Source organism: Gracilinanus agilis, chromosome 1 (assembly GCF_016433145.1).
Source record: "Gracilinanus agilis isolate LMUSP501 chromosome 1, AgileGrace, whole genome shotgun sequence".
NCBI classification, from domain to species: domain Eukaryota; kingdom Metazoa; phylum Chordata; class Mammalia; order Didelphimorphia; family Didelphidae; genus Gracilinanus; species Gracilinanus agilis.
Window position 1 is genome coordinate 764,255,983 of NC_058130.1, and position 19,662 is coordinate 764,275,644.

General features: G+C 38.5%; 1 protein-coding gene across 1 annotated transcript in view; it reads right to left on the bottom strand.

The window, feature by feature from the left end:
- Positions 1–19,662, bottom strand: part of KSR2 (kinase suppressor of ras 2) — a 195,708-nt gene that overhangs the window by 75,337 nt on the left and 100,709 nt on the right. The gene's annotated exons all lie outside the window — the stretch shown is intronic.

Below are 19,662 nucleotides of genomic sequence, written 5' to 3' on the forward strand. Positions count from 1 at the left end.
CCTGACTCTCCATTGTGCCATCTAGCTGCCCCTTCTAATGATTAGATCTGCCCCAAAATGAACTGGCCTGTTTCCAAGAGGTGGACGTTTTCGAGCAGAGACATATAGGAGATATTAGAATAGGGATTGCTTTGAGGAATGGGTTAGATGATGGCTACTGATGGTGCTTCTCACTCAAATTGTGGGATTCTACTATAATGATAAATAATGACCCAGTAAAATTTCAAAAACACCATATGAAGACTGATTTCATATATCCTGTCTTCCAAAAGTCCCCTCCCTGCAGATAACAGATTACTCCAAGTTTTAAGGATCACTCCCAGCCAAATGCACCCATTCCAGGGCACCATAGCATCACTTAAAACATTCCTACTCTTGGCCTTAGGTAGCCCAATTTCATCAGTAGCAATATGGCTGTTGGCGTTAAGTTTAGTGAATCTATTGGCCTTCGGGGTCCAGAACTCTCAGAGTCAGAATAGAGGCATCCCCAGAAACATCCCAGTCCATGACATAGAACCAAGAATTAGTCCATAAGTGCCCTTCTTCTGTACACCCCCAGGGTTGCTCCTTCCAAAAAAGCTGATTTTGTTCATAGGATCATAGCATTAGAACTGGAAGGAACTTCAGAGGACCTCTAACCCAGACTTCTCATTTAACAGATAAGGAAAATTCATCCCAAAGATACAGTGACTTTCCTAAGTTCATACAACTAGTAAATATCTGAGGCAAGATTTGAACTGAGATCTTCTTGACTCCAACGTTTCTCTCATCTCTGCTTCCTGGTCTCTCTGGCTCCTTCAAGTCCCAGCTAAAAATCTCACCCTCTACAACAGCTTTTTCTGATCTCCTTTAACCCTAGTCCTTTCCTTCTATAGACCATTTCTAATTTAACCTCTTTCTGTCACGTCTTTGTAATTTGCATGTTGTTTCCCCTATTAGACTGGGAGCTCCTTGGGGATAGGGTGGTTTTTTTGTTGTTGTTTTGTTTTGTTTTGGGGGTGGGGGTTTGCATTTTTTGGTATTCCCAGGCTACTGACTACTACACAATCAGCAAAGCAATAAACACTTATTGAGGACCTACTATGTGCTAAATGACAACATGAAGTCAACTCTGTATACACAAGCAATCTACAAGATAAATTATAGATAATCAACAGAGGGAAGGTGCTTAATAAGTGCTTTGGACTGGCTGATTACAAGCCCAACATTCCATGCAGTCCCCATGCCTTTCGGAGAGCAGATATTGGTTGCTTAAACATGGCACCCCAAAGGGCTTCACCAATGGTCAATCCCATTCTTTCCTAATCAGCCCTTAGACCTGATGGGGTCCAGAGAGTGGGGGATACCCAACACCATCAGAGGACCCAGGGCTTCTGTCCTGTTCAACCATCCTGACCAATACTAGGACTTAGCACAATGTCTAGCACATAGCAGAGACTTCAAATTTTTTTTTTATTGACTGACTACCAGTTATTCATGCCCAGTGACTCAGTTTTGGAAACTTAACTTCCAAATTCCTTCAGTCTCCTTTCTATTTTGATTGAAGGACTAAAAGGTAGGCTCTTTCCACTTTCTCCCTTTTCCTTTAGAGAAGGCTGAGCTCTGAACTTTCTAGCTCACTCTCTACTTCTCATCAATAACTGCTTGATTTAGACTCCCAGGAACAGCCACAGCAGAAAAGTGGTCAGGGCTAGGCAACGGGAGTTAAGTGACTTGCTCAAGGTCACACAGCTGGGAACTGTCTGAGGCCAGATCTGAACCCAAGTCCTCCTGACTCTCCAGTCCTGGCTCTCTCTCTATACCTAGCCACCTCCACAGACTGCCAGTCCCTTTACAAAACATCCCTGCACCTTTCCTGAGAATCTCGGATGGGGAAAGTATTTTTCTAATTTTTACTGAAGCTAATTTTATCATTTTAGCTTAGCCCAAAGTGAAAATTCCTCCCAAAGGATCCATGCATGGTTCTATACCTCCACCCCTTTCCTGTCTCTTCTTCTACTAGTTTATAAAGTCCTGGAGGGCAGATGCCTTTATTATTTGTATCCCAAGGCCTAGCACAGTGCCTGGCACAAAGTGGACATTAATACTAGGCAGTAAACATTAACATTGCATTGAAATGGAAATCGATTTTAACTATGATACATGATTTGAACAAGACTCCTGACCTATTTCACCTCGAGGTCCTAGTTTCTCATTCCTGACACCCAGCCCAGCAGACAAGGAAGTCTTGGGTTCAAATTTGACCTCAGACATTTCTTAGCTGTGTGACCCTGGGCAAGTCACTTAACCCCCATTGCCTACCCCTCCCACTCTTCTGCCTTGGAACCAATACATAGTATTATTTCTATGATGGAAGATAAGGGTTTGGGGGCCGAGAAGGGAGTCCTCTCTGGCTATCTTTATTTTTAGTAGTTTTAGTTTTTAAAAATTTAGTATTTTAATTTTCCATTCAGAACTCTCATTTCTGTCACAGTCCACTGAACAGGTAGCAATACTTAGTTAGACTTTCTAGGGCTTCCTAGATGACAGTTCTGAAATCACTTTCATTCTTGGTAATTCCTCTCAGCCCTTAAAAAAAATTTCGGGCTCCCACCTCAAATACTTTAGGGGAAAAAAGCATTTAATCCATTCCAGTGACAATTAGTCTTATAGTCAGAGGACCTGAGTTCAAATCAGGTCTCTGTCACTTACTACCTATGTGACCTTGGACAAATCTCCTTAACTCTTTTAGTTTAATGTTTTATACTAATATTTATATATTTTTATATTATATATCAGATAATTAAAGAGCATAATTATAATGTATTATATTATAGAATTATAATTATATTTAGGATTATGTATATTGTATAATAGAATGTATAATAATGTATAATTATATATGATATAATTATATGGTAGAATTATAATATTTTAAATATTTATATTTATTGTAATTTTTATTTCTAAAATGAGTCCGATGGCCTCTGAGATTTCTCTCAGATCTACATTATTATCTGATGATCTGATTTAACCCAGAAAACTCACAATTCAAGGCTAAGGGTCTAAAAGGACAATTTGGAACTTAAAAAAAAAAGGGAATTCAAAGATAACAGTGCTGTATACCAGCACCCTCAGACCCTCTCTTCTCCCCAGCTACACTCACTGCCTCTCATCACCACACCATGCCCCCCTCCTTTATCTTTGAAGAATAAAGGGAAAGACCTGATATGAATTTACAGCAAAGTAAGCCAACTATTCTGTTTGCATTTATGAATGGGTATTGACACAAAGTGTTTATTTTCTGGCCCAAGGGCTTGGGTTTTGTCTGTTCTTAAATGTGTCTAAACATTAAATGAAAAGGGGCTACACAATCCCTAATAAAATTGGAGTCTGAGAAGAAGCAAGAACTTTTAAGGATAAAACTGTCAAAACTGGGTAATGAAATGTAATTTTCAGCCATTGTTATATCTAAATTTTCCATCCTTTACTCCTGATCTGGCTAACAGAGAAAGAATCGAGAAAAGAGAGAAAATGTCAGTTATGTATCATATTTTCTCTCTCTTCTCTTCTCTTCTCTTCTCTTCTCTTCTCTTCTCTTCTCTTCTCTTCTCTTCCTCTCTCTCTCTCTCTCTCTCTCTCTCCTCTTACACCAGATGTTTTCCATCAGAGGGGTAGATGTCATACATCCAAAATTTCCCTAAATCCTTGGATATACACAGATGTATTTTTAATAAACTCTTACCTTCTGTCTTAGAATTAATACCAAATTGAAGGTAAGTGACTTTCTCAGGGTCACACAGCTGGGAAGTATGTGAGGCCATTTTTGAACCCAGTTTCTCCTGACTCCAGACCTGGTACTCTCTCCAGTGTGCTACCTAGCTGCCCCACACTAATATCATAACGCTTGTCCTTTTACAAGAAGTTCTTACCCTTTTCCTGACACTGTGGGATGGGGAAGGTAGTTTCTTATTTTTATTAAAGCTGACTTCATCGTTATAGCTTAGCCTGAAGTGAAAATTCCCCCAATAGGATCGATGTGTATTTCATTTTTGATTCAAGAAAGGTAGACTTCATGTTTTTAAGATTGCTCTGTATGGATGGAAGTTGTGGGTTTCAATCTGTCAAGAAGAGATATTGCTAAAGCTAAAAGACCCCAAATCCCATGAGACTTTCAGGATCCATACAAAATAAGCATGTGGCCACGTGCTTCTTTTATACAGGTGGTATCTTTGTCGGATGTTCTAACATCATATTTGCATTTATAAACTGGGAGATAATTTTGGATGGCAAAATTTGGAACATAAGTTAGGATTCTGAAACTAGGAAGTATATGGTCTTATGATATATATCTAACATTAATCAGCTTAGATCCATGCACCTCAATATTTAAGAGAAAAAACACCGCCAACAGACAGTTCTAAGATTTGGAAATAGACTTCTTATGAGAACTGATAGGGTAGGAGAAATTGGAACCATGTTATTGTGCAATTTTTTTAAACCTTCTTTCCTAACAATTAAAAAATTCTAGTAATAGAGCCCAAATAATAGGGTTGGTCCTAAGAATTTAGCAAAAGGAAAAAGTATTGTCCAAAAGTATTGGTCTTGTGATATTTAATGAAGAAATATCTATGAGAAGAATTAAAGCTAAAAATAAAATTTAATCAATCAATCATTAAATTAAATTAATTAATTAAAGTTAATCATTAATTAAAAAATTAATGAGGTCATGCTAATGTACAACCAGGTGGCACTATAAGAGCATTGGGTTGGAGTCAGAAGACCTGATTTCAAATCTTGCCTCACACTTTTAGTAGTCTTACAGATGAAGAAACTGAGGTAAACAGTTTGCCTCAGTTTCTTCATCTATAAAACGAGGATAATAATAACACCTACCTCCAAGATTGTTGTGAGAATCAAATGAGATAATAACCGAGAAGAGTTTATCACAATACCTGGCACATGTTAAATGTTAAATAAGTATTAATTGCTATTATTATTTACTATGATTATTAATGGACCTCAGGAAAGACTTAGGTTTAAGTTATTCCCTGTAATTATTTTTCTACCATAGGCATATTTTACCTAATTTTTTAAAGCCTCAGTTTATTTGTAGTATGGGGGTGCCTATCTCTAAAGGATATGGTAAGGGTCAACTGAGAGAACATTTATCAATATAACTTATTATTTGATTCACTTTCTGCTTTCTTTGCTTACAGAGCCATTATTGTCATTAATGTTATTCCAGGCTCGGGTAAATGAAGTCAGCTTTAAATTAGCAAGTAGCATCCCCTCAACATGAGACCCCTTCTAGAGACTTAGAGATTCTTCTCAAGTTTTAATTTCCTGGATTATCCCTTCTGGCTCTTAGAATCCCTGGTTTCCTTCAAGACTCAACTCTAAGTCCACCTTCTCTGTGAAGCCTTTGGTGATCTCATCAGCTTCTTCCCCAATCTATTTTGAATTCATTTTGTAGAAATATTTCATATACTTGTACGTATAGGTCCATGTTTCCTGCTCTATCAGAATGTAACCTCCTTGAAGGCAGGCATGTCTGGCATATAGTAGGTGCTTAATCAATGTTTGCTTTTTTTTTTTAAACCCTCACCTTCCATCTTGGAGTCAATACTGTGTATTGGCTCCAAGGCAGAAGAGAGGTAAGGGCTAGGCAATGGGGATCAAGTGACTTGTCCAGGGTCACACAGCTGGGAAGTGTCTGAGGCCAGATTTGAACCTAGGACCTCCCGTCTCTAGGCCTGGTTCTCAATCCACTGAGCTACCCAGCTGCCCCCTAATGTTTGCTTTTTGATTGCTTAGTTTATTGATCTTTTCTGTGGGCAACAATAATGCCTTCGAGTCTCAATTGCTTCTAGGATCAAGCCCAAACTCCTCCAGTTGGCATCCCCTTTGCAAACCTGGCACGAACTTCCCTTCCCAGGTTTCTCATTCGTCTCTCTCATTCACCCAATCTTTGAGCCTGCCAAAGAGGCCTCTCATGGTTCCTCACATATGACATTCCTTTTGTTGTGTCTGTGGCTCTGAAGAGGCTGTGGCCTCTGCCTGAAATGCTCCCCCTCCTTACTTCTGCTAGAAACTGTCTATACCTTGGATTGACTCCTAGACGATGCCAAATTTGGTCATTTGTGTCCCAGAACCTGAATGCAGGGTGTACGGTACTGGGATCCTCCTGAATGTCATGGGGCAGCTAGTGGCACAGAGGAGTCAGGAAGACCTGAATTCAAATCTGGCCTCAGACATTTATTAGCTGTCTGACTTTAGGGAAGTCACTTCACCCTGTTGGTCTCAGTTTCCTCATCTGTAAAATAAGCTGGAAAAGGAAATGACCAACCACTCTAGTATTTTTGCCAAGGAAACTCCAAATGGGTTCATGAAGGACCCAATGGGGATGTAGACTCTAAACACCCCAGTGCAAATATCAATAATGTGGAAATAGGTCTTGATCAATGACACGTGTAAAACCTAGTGGAATTGTGCGTTGGCTATGGGAGGAGGTAGGGGAAGGGAGGGAAAGAACATGAATCAAGTAACCATGGGAAAATGTTCTTAATTAAGCAATAAAAACATTTTAAAATGCATCTGAAACAACTGAACAACAATAACAAATTGAATGTTTTGCCTTGTGGATTGGTGGGAGAAGGCAATTGGAGGAGGATTCTCTTTGATGGTTTAAAAGACTTCAAGTCTTATTATCTATTTCATGAGTCCTTACACCCTTCAAATGAAATATCTGTAAAGCACTTAACAAAGGCTAGTTCCTTCCTTTCCTCTTCCCCCTTTGCTTTCAATTTACCTTGGCTGTTTATTCTGGCACAGTGTGCCTGGCACACAGTAGGTGCTAAATAAATGCTTATTGATCGGTTGATTGATCCCATAAATGCTTTGCTTAGACTATGTCATACATTCTATTTGTTTCTTGATCAGAAGTGGGGCTAGAAGCCTGGGAGAGAATAAAAGGTCATTTTGGAGAGACTTTGTAGGAATTTAATGGGTTATATGATATGCTCTAATGCTAGAGGACCCATCCAGCTCTAAATTCAATTATGTGTGTTTATCTGAAGATAGCTTAAAAGTCATTCTGTGGAAAGAGTACGGAGAAGTATAGGACCCACGATCTAGTCCTGTCTTGGTCGCTGTGTGACCACGACAAGTTACTGATCTCTCTAAGACTCAGTTTTCTCCTCTGTAAAATAAAGAGGGAGGGTTGGACTAGATGAAGCCCTGAAGTCCCTTCTAATCTAAATCTATGATATCTGAACATCCATCTAGATCATTGATTCCCAAAGTGGGTGCTGCAGGGATCCAGGGAGGGTGGTGATGGCCACAGGTGCATTTATCTTTCCTATTAATTGTTATTAAAAATTAATTTTCAGGGTGTTAAGTAATATTTTTTTTTCTGGAAAGGGGGTGGTAGGCTAAAACGTTTGGGAACCACTGATCTAGATGGTCTAAAAATTATTGCTAACACTGCCTGCAGGACAGCTTGCTGTGTGGGTGGGGTGGGACTCCTTGGGACCATAACCGCTCTGTGTTTGCCTCTGAATGAATTTGATACTGGATGAGACATTTCTGTCATCAAAATGGCACGCATCTTGACAAAACAGACCCCTATCATGCATTCCACTTGCCAGAACCCTCTGATTGGTGCAGCTGAATGTTAGGTGTCAGATGGCAAAGCAGCCCTACTTAGATGAAATGATTCAGCCGGAAAGGCTGGAAAATCAGTCCTGCTGAGTGAATTTTTCCTGACTTGTCCCTCTTCCTCAAAGGGAGTAGTCCTCACCTACATGATCACAGGCCTGATCTTTATTCCACTTATCCACAGCTAATTTACCCCTACAGGCATTATGGAAACAGACATTAACAGAGAACTGGACTTAGAGCTAGAAATAATAATAATAGTAGTAGTAGTAGTAGTAGTAGTAGTAGTAGTAGTAGTAGTAGTAGTAGTAGTAGTAGTAGCAGTAGTAGTAATAGTAGTAGTAGCTGCATTAATTTACCATTTGAAGGTTTGTAAAGCAATTTTCTTGTAATTATAATAATTAATATTTATGTTACTTTGAGGTTTACAAAACAATTTACCCATGTAATTGATTCTCATAACCATCTTGTGATATAGGTGCAATTATTACCCCCCATTTACAGATGAGAAGACTGAGGCACAAAGTAGTTAAATAACTTGCCAGGGTCACAAAGATAATGCCTGAGGCAAGATTTGAACTCAGGTCTTTCTGATTCTAACTCTAAGCTCTATCCACTGAGTCACCCAATAGCTCCATCTAAGAGGGATGCTCTATAGTCTATAATAGACTTCACTGTAAACATGTCTCAGAACCCAGAGTGACGGGAACAAAGAAGTAACTTATAAGAGAAGTCAAAGTACTGTGTTCTTTCTTGGTCTCCCATTGGAGCCGAAGTGTGGTTTTGGCCAAGCCCATTGAACAGGCCTCATGGAATGGTAACACCAAAAAAGAGGGATGGAGTGAGTTAATTCAACCTTTTCCCAGCTCTATAACTCAATGTCAGTCCCCCTCAAAGCTTCAGGCCTTGACAATATATGAAGGATTAAAATAAGCCTTGTGTGATTTTGTCATAGAAATGGCACCCCTAATGGATCATGCTTTCCTCCAGAAGCACTAGCTCAGGGCTCCCTCTCTCCCCTTGCATTCCAGACCCATCGACCTCTCTGAAAAACTGCAGCAAATGTTGCAAGCAGTGGATTTCTTATCACAGTACTTGGCATATGGCAAGTGGAAAATCATTTTTAAAATTCATTCATTCAAAATGAGACTTCAGGGGGAAGCTGGGTAGCTCAGTAGATTGAGAGCCAGACCTAGAGACAGGAGGTCCTGGGTTCAAATCTGGCCTCAGCCACTTCCCAGCTGTGTGACCCTGGGCAAGTCACTTAACCCCCATTGCCTACCCTTACCACTCTTCTGCCTTGGAGCCAATACACAGTATTGACTCCAAGATGGAAGGTAAGGGTTTAAAAAAAATGAGACTTCAGTAGTTTGGGAAAATTACCTTGAAGGAGTAATGAGTTATTAATGAATTCTTCCTTTTTCTGAGATAGTCCCCAAAAGGAGCATCTTATAGGCTCACACTCAGTACACCAAGAAGATGGCAAGAGGTGTTAGTTAATAGCTAATAATATTACCTTAGCATTTCTACTGTGCTTGAAGTCAGGTAAAGCACTTTACAAACAGTATTTCATTTAAACTCTACAACAATCCTGGGTGGGGGGTGTTATTATTGGCCATCTCATTTCGTGGATGATGAAATGGAGTCATTAGAGTGGTTAAGTGACTTTTCTAGGGCCACAGAGCTAGTAAGCATCCAAGGCAAGATTCAATCTTAGGTTCCCCTGACTGTAAGTCCAGAGTTCTATTCACTGGGCTACCTAGCTTCCACTTACTACTATTACTACTACTACTACTACTACTACTACTACTACTACTACTACTACTACTACTACTACTACTACTATTACTACTACTGTTACTACTACTGCTACTACTACTACTAGTACCACTACCACCACTATCCCTACCATCATTCTTACCATTACCACTAATATCATTGCCACTATTACTACTACCATAACTATCACTATTACCACTACCACTATTATCACTACCAACATTACCACTACCATTACTACCACTATTGCCATCATCACTGCTACCACCACCACTACCACCACCACCACCACCACCACTACTACTATCCTACCATTACCACTACTATTACCACCACCACCATCACTGCTATTACTATTACTACTACTACCTTACTATTGATGGTGATAATGATGATGATGATGATGATGATATTCTAATTTTTATAATTTTGTGTTGATCCTGCATTTACAGGTGTGTATGTGTGTGGTTAAGAGTGGTTTCTTTTGCTGTAGGATAGAAGAGTCATTTATGCTCTTCTTCCTCCTATTCCCTACCAGAAATGAAAACTAAAAATCCTCCCGCCTGCCTGATTTGTCTAGGTAATGAGAATGTTCTGCTTTTCTGTGAAACGAATGTAACTCCAAAGCATGAGGGCTGAAATCTCTCGCTTAGAGACCTGTTTATTAGCAGTGACTAAAAGGAGATGAGATTCTTTGCTAAGCTTCCATCGCCAAGCATTTATTAAGCATATTGGTCCAATGAATTTTTGGTACACTTATTTACTTTATTTATTTTATGATTTCAGTCAAGAACAAAGCCATTATATTGGAATAAATGATATGTACATATGGATGGATGGACAGATAAGCATTTTTCATACCCTTGTTTACTGTACTGCCCTAGGAGTTCTTTGTTTATCATTGACCCTGAATTCCTTGGATTAAAACAAGGTGACCCTGATGGTCCTCACTTCACCTCCTCCCCAAGCCCCACCACACTAAGTTCTCCTTCAAATTAGCCACATTAAGTTCACCCTTCTCATCCTGGTCTTGAGTGGATATAAATGTTTATCCTCTACTCCTCCATACTGTACTTGAACAAACAGGAATGTTGTTCATTCATAGGTCTAAAATCTACTAAGTGGGAACTTTGGAACCATGAACAAGCCTAGCAAGTTGCCTTCACACTTAATAAATACCTATTGACAGACATATAAGGAAAGATCAAAGTTTTATCTGTAGGTTGTTGTAAACTTTGTAGATCTGTTTCCCAGTTGTTGGCACTAATACTCATGAGATCATCAGTGGAGATGAGGTCAGGGATTTTCCCACAAGCCTGAGAACACAACTCACCTACAAGTTCTCTAGGACCCATCTGGAACCTTATTCTCATCTGCCTGACACCACAAACAAGCCAACTGTATCACAAGATTTCATCATCAACTTATTTGATTTTAGACACATGTATTGTACAAAATCTCTTTTTTCTTTTTCTAGTGTGGCCAAAGACTTACCGCAAAAGGTGTCCATTTAGAAAGCATTTGCTGCTAAGTGGTGGAGAAGACCAATTAAAGCCTTTGACCCTCAAATCACATGCCAAATGGCTTCATTAAAAATTAATGTTATTTCCATTGGGCCCTCAGTGAGGCATGGTAATCCTCTTATTTTTCCTTAATTGGCTTCTTATCCCCCTCCCTTTAGCAGCTGATTGAAACCTTTCTCCTAAAGTCCTCTACAATTCATAACAGATAATTATGCCAGCCATTTATTTTACTGAGAAAATAATCCATCAGAGATGAAATGAGCAATATTTTCCCTTGGTACAACTTACCTTTCCACCATTATTATATATGACTCATTGCATTCTACAGGAGATCAACACTAGCCTTTCTGTTATTCCTTTCACACTACATTCTACATCTGGTCCGCCATGCTTTTGCATTAATTGCCTCCTATGTCAAGAATGCACACACTCTTCATCTTTACTCCTTAGAATCATTTGTTTCCTCCAAAACCCAAGACTACTTTTTCCATGAAGCATTCTCTGATTTCTTTTGATGCCTTCCCCCAAAATGATCTTGCATTTATTTTTTATTTTTTGTTGTAATTTTGTATTTACTTACATATATAGTTCTTGTGTCCCCTGGTAGTGTATAAATTCCTTGAAGATATGGATGAAGGAAGAACATCTACTATGTGTGAGACACTAAGCTAAGTGCTTTACAAAAACATCTCATACAGTCCTCACATAAGAGTCCTGGGAAGTAGGTGCTGTTGTTATCCCCATTTTGCAATTTAGGAGACTGAGGCAAACAAGGTTTAAGTGATTTGCCCAGGGTCACATAGTGTTTGAGGCTGGACTTGAACTCAGATCTTCCTATCTTCAGGTCCAGTGATATATCTACTGTGCCATGATAGCTGCCTAGAGATTCTTTCATTTTTGACTTTGTAACCCAAATACAAGAATCCTAGAGGTAATAGGAAGCCACTGTAGTTTATTAGATAGGTGGGTGATATGATCAAACTGCTCAGAAAAATCACTTTAGTGACTGAACGAAGGCTGGATTAGAGTGGGAGAGACTTAAAGCAAGCAGACCCACCTATACTTACTGCAATAATCCAGCTATAAGGATCTATATCAGGGTGGGAAGAGAGTCAGAAGAGAGAAGGGGGAGTACTTCAGAGATTCTGTAAAGGTGAAATCAAGAGGAAAGAGGCAAAAGTGAAATCGACAAGAGATGTTGCAAAAGTGAAAACAACAAGAAATGCTGCAAAGATGAAATGAAGAGAAAATGATGCAAAAGTGAAACCAACAAGAGATGCTGCAAAGATGAAGAGAAAATGATGCAAAAGTGAAATCAACAAGAGATGCTTGCAAAGGTGAAACCAACAAGAGATGCTGCAAAGGTGAAATTAAGAGGAAATGATGCAAAAGTGAAATCAATAAGAGATGTTGAAAAGGTGAAATCAACAAGAGATGCTTGCAAAGGTGAAACCAACAAGAGATGCTGCAAAGATGAAATGAAGAGAAAAGGATGCAAAAGTGAAATCAACAAGAGATGCTGAAAAGGTGAAATCAATAAGAGATGCTGCAAGAGTGAAATTAAGAGGAAATGATGCAAAAGTGAAATCGACAAGAGATGCTGCAAAGGTGAAATTGGCAGGCTTTGATAACAACTTAGATATAGTAATGTGAGAGTGAGGAGTCCAGATCACAAAGGTGGGGGCCAGAGGGGGAAGGAGCAAAAAACCCTAATCCTTCTCCTTAAGCAGGCCGGCAGAATCATTTCCTCTTTTATAAATAACTTCTGAGATACAAATCCATATTTCTTTAAGCTTTACAGGCATTTTACATATGTCTTCTCATTGGATTCTTGGGATCCCAGGATAACCTGGGAGATAAGCAGTATACCTATTTGGAGTTTTGATCTAGACAAGTGATTTCATAGCCATTTGGATCTCCTGGTATGCACATTTCTCATTAATGCAAATCAACAATTCATTTGTAATTGATGCACTGGAAGAACTGCCCAGGTTTCTGAAAGTTTATGACTTGCCCATGGCCACACAGCAAACACATTTTACAGAAAGGAGTCAGACTCAGGTCTTCTTCCTGACTCCAAGACTAGACTTCTGTCTGCAATACCATGCTTCCTTTCAATGAAGGAATAATTATACCTACTTCCCAGTTTAAAAAGTGAGACTAAGAGAAGAAAAATCAGTTTCTTCCAATCTGTAAGGATCATCAGTTATAAATTTCCTTGATTTTATCTGGCTTAGTTCATCTCCATTCATCAAATTCCCCTAATAAGAACCAAATTTCTCTTTTGTTTTGAGTTAATCTAAACAAACTTGGTATCAATGCTTAATATGTAGCAGGCCCTCATTAAATGTTCAATAAATCACCCTTTGCTGTCACAGTGGTGTGTAGATATTCTGTGACGTCTAACCTCTAACCATTATACTTCACTTGACTGACTGAGAAACTATCTGGCAGGACTGAGGCATTAGAGCATTCTAGAATTAAGTACAGTTTAATAAACTGTATTCAAATGCTATCAGGATTTTTTAAAAATTTAATTCAATAACTTTTTTATTTAGTTTTTTTTTTGCTTTTCTCATATTTATTTAAGTTCAATTGTTTGAACCTCTCAGGGGAACAAAGCTACTGAGGGCAGACTCTGTATCCTAGCATGGTATCTGGCCTAGAGGAAGGGATTAATAAGCATCTACTGTAAAGTATAAATAAGTAATGAACTGTAAAGAAACTTTAAAAAATTGGTATGTAGGAACTGTCCTTTAGGAAGTATTCTCTAATTTTATTTTGAGATGGCCAATTATTTTCATTTTATTTTATTTTTACAATTTTAAATTAACATTTGTTTTCTCAATCCTTCTTCCTAATTTAAAGGGGGGGGATCAACACAAATATACACAGTTAATCAGAACAAATCTCCATACTGACCATGTCAGTCAACAAGCATTATAAAGCTAATATATGCCTGGCAAAGGAAAGTTCCTACCCTCAAAGAATCTACAGTATAATAGATCAGACAGCAGGCAAACAATTATGTATACAAGATATAGACAGGATAAACTAGAAATAATCAACAGAAGGAATGAAGGAGAATGGAGGGGGATTGGAAAAGACTTCTTACAGTAGAATTTTAGTTAGGACTTGAAGAAAGCCATAGAAGAGCAGGAGATAGATATAAGAAGAGAGAGATTTAGAAGCTTGGGAGATGGCCAGTGAAAATGCCTAGAGTGTTCATACATATCCCAAAATGTACATCTTATTCTGCATCTTGAACCCATAGCCTCTCTGTTAGGAAGCAGGTGCAAGATCCCCATCAGACTTCTAGAATCATAGTTGGTCGGTCATTACAAGAAAATCATTGACTATTATGTAACCTAGCCATAGAAGAATTTCTTGGATTGCTAAAAGGGCTCAGCCAATCTGTGGCTTCCTCACTCCAAGACTGGCCCTCCCTACAACTGCCTCTTTGGCAAAGGGAAATAGATCTCAGGAAAGCTATTAAGTAGCTTCTCATCGTTGAATGCTGCCTTCTCATGAGCCCTCCATACTGTGATACTTAGCAACTAATCTTAGAATTACTTGTTAACTTTAATTCCAATTACTAAGTAATTGGCTTGAACACACCATTGTGAATTTCTATGGTTATATGCCAGGTAATTATCTGGTTTTTATGTTCTCGGTAAAATAACTCAATGTCCAAAAAATGTTCCAGTTGGGCTGGCCAATGGCCAGCCATATCCCTTAGCCAACCAATGTCTAGGAGGTAGCGATTAATCAAATTACTCAAATATTTGATTTCCAATGGAACATGCAGATAAGAAGATGGGATGGCCAACATCTGCCAATTGCCAAAGGGTTCAACTGCAAGGCAGGGGAAAAAAAAGCCCCACTAAAAGATAAATATAAACCTACACAAAGACCATTGCCTTTGGCCTCTGTCCACCGCTGGTATTTTGGATGCTTCATAGAAAATACCAAACACTTAAAACTTCAATTACATTTCCCTAAGCCAGAGCATCTTTCACAGTGGTAGGAAAAGGACAAGTTATTTGTGAAATCTGTGGGCAGTTATTTATTTATTTTCTTTCTGAGGAGTTGCAGAATACTACATATGATCGACAAGAACCATCAATCTAGTTGTCTCACATTTTAATTTGTGGCTCATAATGATCACTCACTCCCCCCCCCCAGGAGGGTTGCTAATGGAAATACGTCCTGGTGGGGCAGGACAGTGATAGTAAATATAATTTCAATCCACAGTTTATACAAACAGCAATTTAAAAAATCATTGGAGTAGCGAACATAAAGGAAGAATAAAGAAGGAAAATGCAAAAGAACATGGCAGTCAACAACAAAAGTGGCCTTTTATAATATAATAATATAATAATAATATTGACAATATTCTTGACAGTCAGAACTATTTTTGCCTTTTTTTTTAAATCTCTAGAGCTTAGCTTAATGCCTGGCACATAGTAAGTGCTTAATAATGATGTCTGCTTGATTCATCAGTTAGATGAATGAAATCATTCATGCCCAAGAGAGTCCCCAAGTATCAGTGAGTCAGGTTAATAAGTATTTATTAAAAGGGGAGCTAAGGGGGCAGCTGGGTAGCTCAGTGGAGTGAGAGTCAGGCCTAGAGACAGGAGGTCCTAGGTTCAAACCCGGCCTCAGCCACTTCCCAGCTGTGTGACCCTGGGCAAGTCACTTGACCCCCATTGTCCACCCTTACCACTCTTCCACCTATGAGACAATACACCGAAGTACAAGGGTTTAAAAAAAGGGGGAGCTTAAGTGGCTCAGTGGATTTAGAGCCAGGAATAGAGATAGGAGGTTCTGGGTTCAAATATGACCTCATCCACATCCTAGCTGTGAGATCCTGGGCAAGTCCCTTAACCTATTTTGCCTAGCCTTTACCACTTTTCTGCCTTGGAATTAATGGACAGTATTGCTTCTAAGATGGAAGGTAAGAGTTTTTTGAAAAAATCATCTGTTAAGCATTTACTATGTGCCAAGTATTAGGCTAGGTGCTGAGGATATAAACAGTAAGCACAAACAATTCTTGTTCTCAAAGAGCTCATATTCTAATGAAGGAGAAAATATATTACTAGATAATATGTACAGATGCACACACACATACTATGTATATTTCATATATATCACACATATATAGCATATATGTGTAAGAGAGAGTCAGAGACAGAGAGACAAAGAGATAGAAAGTCAGAAAAATGGACAAATGAAATGAAATGAAAGATAATCTCAAAAGAAAAGGAACTAATAATTGTATATGGAATGTATAATTGTATATGGTATATGAAAAGACCTCCTACAGAAAATGGGACTTGATCTGAGTTATTAGGGAATGCAGAAAACCAAGAGATGGAAGTGAGTAGAAAAAGTATTCCAGTTTGGAGAATAGCTGGTACAAAAGAATGGAGATAAGAGATGGAGTATTATGTACAAGTAATAATAAATAGGCCAGTGGTGCTAGGTTATAGAATGTATGGAGTCCAGGAGGAGAAAAGAAAGACAATAATAAAAGGAAAGGGAAGAGAGATGAGTAGAGCCAAGATGGAACAGGGTCCATTAACCAGAGCTAAGAGGGAAATATCAAAGTTCTTCACAATACACTGATGTTTCCTGCCATGACATTGGGAAATTAGCTTGTGATAGGTGCATGACATAACCAGGAGATAAATGAAGAGGAGGAGGAGGAGAAGGAAAAGGAAGAATGACTGGTTAATTTATATATCAAAGAGATTAAAAAATGAAAAGGATCCACATGTACAAAAATATTTATAGAAGCTCTTTTCCTAGGACATACAAACTGGAGGCAATGGGAGCACTCTACCAAAATTGGGGAATGGCTGAGCAATATGATGGATTGTGTATGTGAACTGGAATGCTATTTTTTCTGTAAGAAATGATAAAGAGGATGGTTTCAGAGAAACCTCAGAAAACTTGTATGAACTGATGTATAGTGAAGTGAGAAGCACCATGAGAATAATTTATACGACAACCATATTGTAAAGATAAGCAATTTTGAAAAACTTAACTCTGACCAACTAAGAATCTAGATAGCACGATGAACTATACAACTCCCCTCCTGACAGAGTCGAGAAAATCAGAGTGCAGATTAAGATAAAAACAAATGTCGACACACATATACATATATTTGTATATGTAGACATATACATTTGTGTGTATATATACATATAGTCATGTTTGTGTACATATACAAATGTACACATATATTTGTGTGTATGTATATATGTATATTATGTACACAGATATATATATATGTATATATGGTAGGGTTTTTTTTCCATCTTTTTTTAATGGGGGTGGAATTAGAGAAAAGGAGGGTAAATTTTCATTTATTAAAAAATTTATTTAAAAAAGAGATTGATGTTAGTAGCAAAGTCTATCACATTTGATCATTTCACAATATTGCAATTACTATGTATAAAGTTTTCCTGGTTCTGCTTATTTCACTCTGCATCAGTTCATGTAGGTCTTTCCAGCTTTTTCTGAAACCATCTTGTTCTTCATTCCTTATAGCACAATGGTATTCCATCACCATCATACACCACACTTTGCTCAGTCATTCCCCAGACAATTCTGAGGGAACTATGAAAAAGAATGCCATCCACCTCACTAAAAAGAATTACTAGAGTAAGAATGCAGATGAAAACATATGACTTATCAATTGTTTATTTGGTTATGTTTTGGGTTTGGGTTTTATAAGATTATTCACTTACAAAAAATGAATAGCATACAAATATGTTTTGTGTGATAATACATGTATTACCCTGATTGAATTGCTTGTCAGCTCTAGGAGAGGGGAGGGAAGAAAGGAAGGAGACAATATAGATCATATAACTTACACAATATGGAAATTTGTTATTAAAATTTTAATTTTTAATAAAAAATTAATTTAAATTTTAAAATTAATAAATTAATAAAAATAAAGAACAATTTGTTTTAAAAGGGATTGATTAATTAGGAGATTGGATTAGACCCCAAATATTTAAGAGTTGATTGGAACCCTGATGGAGATAGCTCAAGAAATTAACCTCCAGAGCTTTGGGAATAGTAATGTTCCCCCAGACTACCATCACTGCTTTTAGCTGAGGCTCTATAAACATTATTAAGGTAAGAAATCCATGTGGAGAAGAGGCTCATACTTCTTTGCTATCATTAACACCAACATCAACTGCCACTTAAACTATGTAAGCCCAAGAGTCCTCAGAGGGGTGGTGATGGCCCCCTCCTGCCCCAGGCCACCAGCCTTGCTTCCAGTCCAGTACCTACAGCCATCATCCCAAGATAGGAGACCTAGCATTAGCCTCTCCCAAGGCTTCAGTCTACCATCTCCTCAGACACCATAGCACCTGGAGACACAGTCTATCAAGTTCTTTTGACCAAAGTCTTTGGTACTATCAAATGGTTTGACATAAAAAATGGATATGATTTCATCAGTGAAAACAACATCAAAGGAGAGGCATTGCCATTTGCTTTGCTGCTGTACCCTAAGGACTGTGGGAACTTTCTGTCTGACTTGCAGCAGAAGCCTTCCATATAGGTTGTCTCTCCCATTAGGATATGAGTCTGGATTGAATTCTGATTTTCTTGTCTCTAGGCCCAGTGCCCTAACCACTGCACCATTGAAGCTGACTTCAATAACAACAATAATAATATAAACAATAATATTAAGGAGTAGTAAGTAGTATGTCACTGTTTGGGAGAAAGAGACTGAGAGGGTGCCATGGAATTTGGGCCATCCTAAAGGAGTAGCTGATGTGGTCATGCTGTTGTTTAGTTGTTTTCAGTTGTGTGTGATTTTTTTGTGACCTCGTTTGGGGTTTTCTTGGCACAAACACTGGAGTGGTTTGCTATTTCCTTCTCCAGTTTATTGTATAGATCGGTGGTTTCCAAACTTTTTTGGCCTACCGCCACCTTTCCAGAAAAAAATATTACTTAGCCCCCTGGAAGTTAATTTTTAAAAAATTTTAATAGCAATTAATAAGAAAGAGAAATGCACCTGTGGCCATCACCGCCTCCCTGGATCGCTGCAGCACCCACCAGGGGGCGGTGGCGCCCACTTTGGGAATCACTGGTATAGAAGAAAAAACTGAGGCTCACAGGGCAGGAAAATCTGAGGCCAGATTTGAACTCATGAAGAGTCATTCTGATTCCAAACTGGATACTTTATCCACTGAGCCACCCAGGTTGTGGCCATGAGGTCAGTTCGATGAGAAAATAGCATTTTGATTTTGAATAAGCACATGTGGACTGCTTCCAAATGCCTAACCTGAAAGCAATTTAACAATCAGTGAAGTGGTCATTGCATTCACTTGTACACGATTAAGTAGTCTTAACTAGTCTTTCTGTAGGATGTTAGTAATATGAGGTTCCTAGTAAATGGAGACCAAGGAAGGTTAATTCCCTTGCTCAAGGTCACCTAAGTAGTTATTGGAATTAGAATTTGAACACAGGTCCTACTTCTTGTCCCAGTGGTTCTTCCACTGCACCAACCTACTACAGGTTTCGGAACAGAATGTACTTAGTTGTCCTGGTATTCAAACATGAGACGTCTATTCATTAGAATATTGGTTTGCCCAGAACCACCTTATTCCTGGTCTGTGCCAGGAAACAGAAAGATGAAAAGATGCAAGAATAAAGATCTAACCAGGCTTAGGGAGTCCTAAGTCCAGGCTGGTGAAAG